Below are 7,578 nucleotides of genomic sequence, written 5' to 3' on the forward strand. Positions count from 1 at the left end.
GAGGGTGACATCAGACATGGTAAGGCCCGAATCCGAGAGAAACACCCTAGAGAAAATATTCCCCAGCTCCCTGCGCCACTCCACCCAGGATAACTCGGGTGCGGAGGCTCGCCAAAAGAGGGCCCCTCTTCTGGGCTTGTTGACAGTATAGCCACATGGCCAGAGAGTGCCTAGAACAGATGAAGTCTGAGCTGACGGTAAACTTCCGACCGCCTCAGTAGCTGGGCGTCCTGTGGCGGTACGCATGAAGCTGAGCCCTATGTGTAAGGAACATGACCTGTATGCCAGCAGCCCCGTTATGTAAGCCGATTTGGAAGGCCAGAAGGTACGCTGCTTAGTTGATACAGGGTCGAAGTGCACCCTTATGACTCTGGAGTTCTTCGAAACACACTTTGGACATATGATGGAGCCGGAATAAGGGGGCTTCATCAGGCTGACAGCTGCTGATAACAGAGAAATGGACATCCGAGGGATAGTCTGGATACGGGTCTGGATATGGATGTTTGGGCAAGACATCGGCAAGAAGGGGGTCATCCTGGTGGACCATTGGTTCCGTAGAGGAATGGACGAGATGCTAGGTATGAATGTGCTGAGAGATCTAGACCATTAACTCTATGCCAAAGAAGGGCTGGAGTATTGTCAATGGTCCACCACACACCGGCCGACCCAAAAGGTTCTGCAGCAAATGGTGAGGAGCTGTAGTCTACAAAAGAGCAACATGTCCGGTCAGCCCATTGTACTCATGAAGGTGCCTTGTAGGAATCCGGTGAAGATTCCACCTTGACAATAACAAATATTGATGCTGCCGTTGGGGGCTGGATGTCAACTTAATGGACTGGAGGTCCTGATCGATCCCTCTCGGTAAGCGGGATCGAACACAGACTTGCCCATTGGTAGCCCGGGCCCTTGCAATTGTGAAGGATGGATATGTGCCTGTACGCTGCCTCATTGTTGAAGACGGTGAGTTAAGGATTCCTGGGAATACTCTGCTGGCAAAAGTTTATGTGTCCGAAGGGAATATCCCTCGACGAAGGAGCTTCATGCTACAGCCAGATGGGAGATCAGCCTGGACCTATGCTGTAGAGGTCCATGAAAGGGAGAACCCGACAGCAGAGTGAAATGGTTGCGTGATAATGGCTCAAATGGGGGTGGACTGCAAGACCCTGCCTCCAGGACAACAGAAGTTGCTGGAAGACACCCTTTGGGAATTTCAGGAGGCATTCTCGAGGCATGATGAGGACTTTTGGTGTGCTTCCACCATTGAACACAAATTCCCCACAGGCAATGCTGCACCGATCAGGGAACGTTACCGGCAAATCCCACCTAAAATGTACCCGGAGGTGAAGGCCAGCTTGTTTGAAAACCGGGTGATCCAGGAGAGTCAAAGTACTTGGGCTACTCCAGTAGTCTTGGTGCGAAAGAAAGATGAGAGTCTCCGGTTCTTGCTGGATTATCGGAAGCTGAATGCCCAGGCCGTCCGGGATGCCTACCCCCTTCTGCGGATTCAGGAGTCATTGTCCGCCCTGAGTCATGCGAAGTTTTTCTCCACTCTTGACCTGGCCAGTGGATATTGGCAGGTACCGGTGGCCAAAAAAGACAAAGCGAAGACAGCCTTCATCCTATCCATGGGACTCTACAAGTTCAACCGGATGCCGTTTGGCCTGTCCAATGCCCCGGGAACATTCCAGCGGTTGAAGCACTGTCTGGGGGATCTCAACTTTGAGTCAGTTTAGATATACCTGGATGACATAGCAGTGTTTGGGGCTTTCTTTGAAGATCACCTCCAGAAGCTGCGACAGGTCCTAGGACAAGTGCGAGACCATGGGTTCAAAATCAAGCCTAAGAAGTGCCAACTGTTTAGACAACAGAGTATTTGGGACATTTGATCACCCAGGAGGGGGTAAAGCCGACCCCCAGCAAGGTGGAGGCCGTCCAGAAGTGGCCCCAGCCACGTACATTACGAGAGGTGCAGGCATTCGTGGGATTGGCCGACTACTATAGGAGGTTTATACCCAAATTTGCTCGTTTGGTGGGTCCGTCAAATGAGTTATTAAGGGGCACTATGGGGAGGGGGGGGGCTAAAGAATCGTCCCATTGAGTTGGGACCCCGGCAAGAAGAAGCCTTCAAAGCTGTGAAGGAGGCGCTGACCAGTGCCCGCCGATTGTGGCTTATGCACGGTTCGACACCCCATTCCTGCTGTAAACTGACGGAAGTCTACATGGTCTGGGGGCCATGTTATCACAAGTCCAGGGTGGAGAGTGTCATTGCCTATGGCAGCTAGTCTCTGAGGGAGTCTGAGCGCAACCCTGACAACTATAGCTTCTTTAAACTGGAACTACTGGCACTCGAGTGGGCCATGACCGAAAAGTTTGTGGAGTACCTAACAGGTGTAGAGTTGACCGTGATGATGGACAACAACCTATTAGCACATCAAGAGAATGCCAAGCTCAGTGCGCTTGAGCAGAAGTGGTTGGCTCGTCTTTCTAAGTACCAATACCACGTCAAGTTCCGGTCAGGAAGGGAGAATGGCAATGCTGATGCACTCTCCCGAGTCCCTGTAAGGTTGTCTAATCAGAGTGTCGATGAGGAGCTAGAAGACACTGAAACTCCTGATCTTGGTCGCTTACCCATGTACAAGGACATGGCACATTCAAGGTGGCGTCAGGGATGCCCTTGGTGCTGGACAAGATGTTGGCTGATTAGGAGAGAGTCCAGAATGGCTGCCCAGATCTATGGAAAGTGAAAGAATGGATCCTGACCAAGATCTGGCCTCGGCCAGAAGAGCGGGCCCGTCTGACTCCAGAGGGCCACAAGTTGTTGAAGCAGTGGGATAAGCTGACTATTACCCAGGGACTCCTGTGTCAGACCATATACTTACAGTCACAGCTACAGTACTAGCAACATATTGTCATCCCTATGTCATTAGGACCGGAGGTCGCCCGGGAAGCCCATGAGAGGGGTGCCCATTTCTGAAACGAGAAAACATACAAGTGGCTCCAACGACAGGTATACTGTCCAGATCTGGCAGACATGGTGGCTGAGGCATGTCTTAAGTGTTGACCCTGTGGGCTGAGTAAAAGTACTGAACAGCGGGCTCCTGTCCAGGTAATTTGGATCTCAGTGCCCCTAGAGCTTCTTATGATTGATTATGTACAGATGGAGAACTCTGCCCGGGGACACTCATACTGTCTAGTCATGACAGATCATTTCACCAAGTATGCAGTGGCTGTACCAACCAGAGACCAGACGGCAGAGTCGGCCACTGGAGCGGTCTGCAAACACTTTATACAGGTGTTTTGGTGTCCACAGAGCATACATTCGGATCAGGGGGCATGTTTTTAGGGTACTCTAATAAATGAGCTGTACCAACTATATGGCATCGAACGTTCCTGCACCCCCCGTATCACCCCCAGGGAAACAGGGCGTGTGAGCTGTTCAACCACACCTTGTTCCAGATGCTGCGGACTCTTGAGGACAGCCAAAAGGCTCAGCCCGAGTACCTGCCTGAACTGATGTGGGCCTATAACAATAAAGTACACAGCACCACCGGTTACTCCCCACATATGCTCATGTTTAGGAGAGCCGGACGGGAGATTGAAGATCTCCACATGCCCGACCCGATGGAGCCACCACCGAGTAAAACCCCCGCATGGATGCAAGACCACTGTAGCCATCTGAGAGCTGTCCACATGGTTGTGGAGGAGTGCTTGGGACAAGTGGTACACCCGAACCCAAGACCAGTGCAGAGAAATGGGTATGCCCCGGGTGATCAAGTGATGGTAAAAGCCAAGCGGCCATTTGGGAAGTTGGATGGGCAGTGGGAGGCGGTTCCATACATGGTGAAGAGAAGGGTAGACCCTGCCATCCCGGTCTATGAGGTAGAGCCAATAGGGACTTGTGGGCCCTCATGAAACTTGCACCGTAACATGTTGACGCATTGTAATTTTGATGAGCCTGTGTGTGTGGAGGATGCCTCCTCCTGCTCAGAGTACAGAGGAAATCCCCTTAGAGGAAGAAGAAGAGAAATGGTGGGTTGTCCCTGCCCCAGTACCCACAGTGGTGCCGGCTGTGGCAAGTTTGCCACCCAGGGAAAGTGTTGAGCAGTCAGCAGCTCCTCCCCCATTAGATGTGTCTGAAGTCCCGAGTCCTTCTGAGCCTACCTCTCTGCGAAGGTCAACTAGGCCCAATAATGGTGTACCTCCACAGCGCTATGCCCAGGATGAGTTTGTATGGGAGGGGTTGCCAAGGACGACAACCTTTAGTGGGGTAGCATGTGAGATGGGAAAACTCCCATTATCTGAACACTGTTTGTTTAAATTAAGTTAAATGTCTGGACTGACATTCTGCTGTTCGGCCACAAGATGCCGCTGTTTCCTAACCGCTAACAGACTGCATGTTTTCCATATTCATGAGAGGGGAGAGTGACCAGTAAAAAAAAAACAGTAAAAGGTGGGGAGCAGCCATCTTAGAGAGAGCTGAGAAACTGTGAGAGGATCCTACTGTATCCAGGTGTGGGAGCATACTTCAGTGACCAGACCTAAGTGAAGCTGCTTGTGTCTGAGACCTCGATCCTGTCCAGAGGAATGAGGATTGCTTCCAGGAACATGGATGAGAGCTGAGGAGCAAAACAACATAGACTGTGCTACCACACGTTTGTTGGAGAGGCATTTGTTCTGTTCAGAGTCACCAAGAGCAGACCCAGGTCAGTAAGATCATGCACGCACCTCATTACTTTGTTGGCACCTAGAGACTAGACCAGGCCTGTAGATAGTTAGGGTCTCAGTTCGTCAGGCCACAAGTGTTGCTACTGTTCATTGCAAGGACTCCATCATTTAAAGTGACATTACACAATTGGAGAGCTGACAATCTCCCCACCAGGCTGGCTTTTGTTCAGGAGGAATACTCAGCCACGTGCTACAACTCTGGTTAGGGGAGGGGGGGGGGGGGGGGTTAAGGTAGATTGTAAGCTATACAGTTATTTTTGTGTTTTTAGGGTAATAACAGGTAAGGTGCGGCAGACTAGTTGTGCCTGCCGGTAGGCAAATTAGCACTCCTTTCTCCTTCATTGGGCGCCGCGCTGTGCAGCACAAGGGTCTCAGCCTTAGGCTGGGTGTATGTAAGTTTATTGTATGTTTCCAGAATTTATGTTTGGGTTCATTACCACGTTTAAGTAAAATTCGGTTCTGACAAAAGCTGGTGGTGAAGTTATTTTCCTTGTTCATGACTTCGCTTTATCCTGAGGAGCCTGGTACACGGTTTACACGGCCACTACATACACTATTCATGGCAGACAGGCTGCCAGGCCCACTGAAGCCCAGCCCACCAGGCAAATGCCCGAAGTGCCCAATGGCCAGTCCGGCCCTGTTTAAAATAGAATGTGATAGATGACTCTGTACTTTTCAGTGCTGACTAAGATAGCTCCATTGGCTGACACTCGCACACCTGCCCCCTATCATTTGTTCTTGTACCACATATATTGTGTGTCTCTTCAGTGTGAGTTTGGCTACCACAGTAGGAGGAGGTCTCCTATTGTAATAGCACAAGCGCTGCTCCTGCCATTTTATTCAGTCCCCGCTATAGGGATCGCGATCGCGCTAGTGGGACACAAACTGACAGGGGGAGGAATTTTCCTCCCCGCTATAGGTAGGCTCACAGCGGGAGGAAGCACACTGTCTCCCCGCTGTGAGTGCACCTTGCAAGGGCACACAAGTTGCTTCTGCAGGACACATTTTTCTGCTTCTGTACCCCCGATCTCCTCACTTGGAGATCGGGGAGCAGAAGCAGCGCTGTCTGTGAAGCTGTGAACTGTCCCCCCGCCGGCGTAGTCTCTGAAGATGTCCCCTGCAGCGCTGAGGCTGTGAACTGTCTACAGCTGCGCTGAAGCTGTGAACTGTCTTCCGCCAGCGCTATTATCCTGCTTCTGCTTCCCGATCCCTGTGTGTGGAGATCGGGGGTACAGAAGCGAAAGTAATGTGTCCACCCCAGCGCTGTGTCTGAACTTGTCCCGCCGACTATTTGAATTATCCCCCGTAGTGCTTCTGTCCCCCGATCCCTGAGAGTGGAGATCGGGGGTACTGAAGCAAAGGTAACCTGTCACCCACAGAGTGATGTATCCCCCCTGGGGATAAGTGTCAGTTATCTCCCCCTGCAGTGCAGCGTTTCTTTTCCCCGATCCCAGAGTGTTGAGATCGGGGGTAAGGAAGGAGAGATATTTGCCCTGCAGAAGCAACTTGTGTACCCGTGCAAGGTGCGCTCACAGTAGGAAGACAGTGTGTTTCCTTGCGCTGCGAGCGTACCTATTGTGGGGAAGAAAAATAATCCCGCTGTCAGTTTGTGTCCCGCTAGCGCAATCGCAATCACCATAGTGGGGACTGAATGAAATGGCAGCCGCAGCGCTTGTGCTATAACAGCAAGAGACCTCCTCCTGCTGTGGTAGCCGAACTCACACTGAAGAGAACGTGACACGTGCACCCAACCCCCCCAAGAACCAATGGTAGGGGGCGGGTGTGCGCATGTCAGCCAATGAAGCTGTATTAGTCCAGCACTGAAACGTGGAGAGTCATCTATCACATTCTATTTCAAATCACAGAATTTTTTATTACCGGTAGTGAAGAAAACTGTTCCCTGAAGTGCCCAAGCAGCTGATGAGAAATGCTGAGTCAGCAAAGCCACTGTCATTGGCTGAGACGTGCACACCCGCCCCATACTATTGGTTGTTCAGGGGATATGCAGCCTCGCTCTGCTCAGTATTTCGTAGAAGCTTATACACATTTCTCTACACCGCGATCTCCACACTTTCACACAGCGGGATGTGACCAACTATCTCCATGCTGAGAGAGTGGAGAGTTCGTGGTAGAGACTACACATTTCACTACACCCTGATGCGGGATCATGAATACAGATCTCCGCTGCTTTCCTTACAATTATGCTGCACATTTGACAACGTTGCTCTGGTGGTGACAGGCTCCACTGTGGGCAGATTTCTTCACCGCTGATCGGGGGATCTTGGGGCACATTTCACATAGCTGCCTCAGAAAACATTTCACAGTGCTGCACATTTCTTGTGTACATCGGAGAGGAGGTTTGTAAAAAATATGTGAGTAGAGCAGTGCTGTGAAATGTTCCCAAGATTCCTGCAACAGCACTGGTAAATGTGCCCGAGATCTTTGCTACTCAGCGGTAGTGTTGCTCGCGAATATTCGCAATGCGAATTTTATTCGCGAATATCGCATATTTGCGAATATTCGCGAAAATAGCACTATATATTCGTAATTACGAATATTCTTTTTTTTTTTTTTTCACAGTACACATCACAGTGATCATCCCTCTCTGCTTCCAGCTTGTGTGGTGTAAAGAAGGCTCTAATACTACTGTGTGTGCGAATTTTCGCTTATGCTAATTTTCGCATATGTTATTTTTCGCATTCGCGAATTTTCGCTTATGCGAAAATAAAAGGAGAATATTACGAATATGCAAATATTCGCGAATATATGACGAATATTCGTCCATATATTCGCGAATATTCGCGAATTCGAATATGGCCTATGCCGCTCAACACTACTCAGCGGGAAAGAATA

The 7,578-nt window shown here is 50.4% G+C and overlaps 1 long non-coding RNA gene across 3 annotated transcripts in view; it reads left to right on the forward strand.

Moving 5' to 3' along the window:
* Positions 1-4,440: 4,440 nt before the first annotated feature.
* LOC130275753 (uncharacterized) overlaps positions 4,441-7,578 on the forward strand; it is a 32,799-nt gene continuing 29,661 nt past the window's right edge. For all 3 annotated transcript variants that reach the window (XR_008844887.1, XR_008844888.1, XR_008844886.1), the window contains exon 1: positions 4,441-4,703. This is a non-coding gene — a long non-coding RNA (uncharacterized LOC130275753). The remainder of the gene's footprint in view (positions 4,704-7,578) is intronic.

The sequence above is a fragment of the Hyla sarda genome, chromosome 6, assembly GCF_029499605.1.
Source record: "Hyla sarda isolate aHylSar1 chromosome 6, aHylSar1.hap1, whole genome shotgun sequence".
Taxonomy (NCBI): domain Eukaryota; kingdom Metazoa; phylum Chordata; class Amphibia; order Anura; family Hylidae; genus Hyla; species Hyla sarda.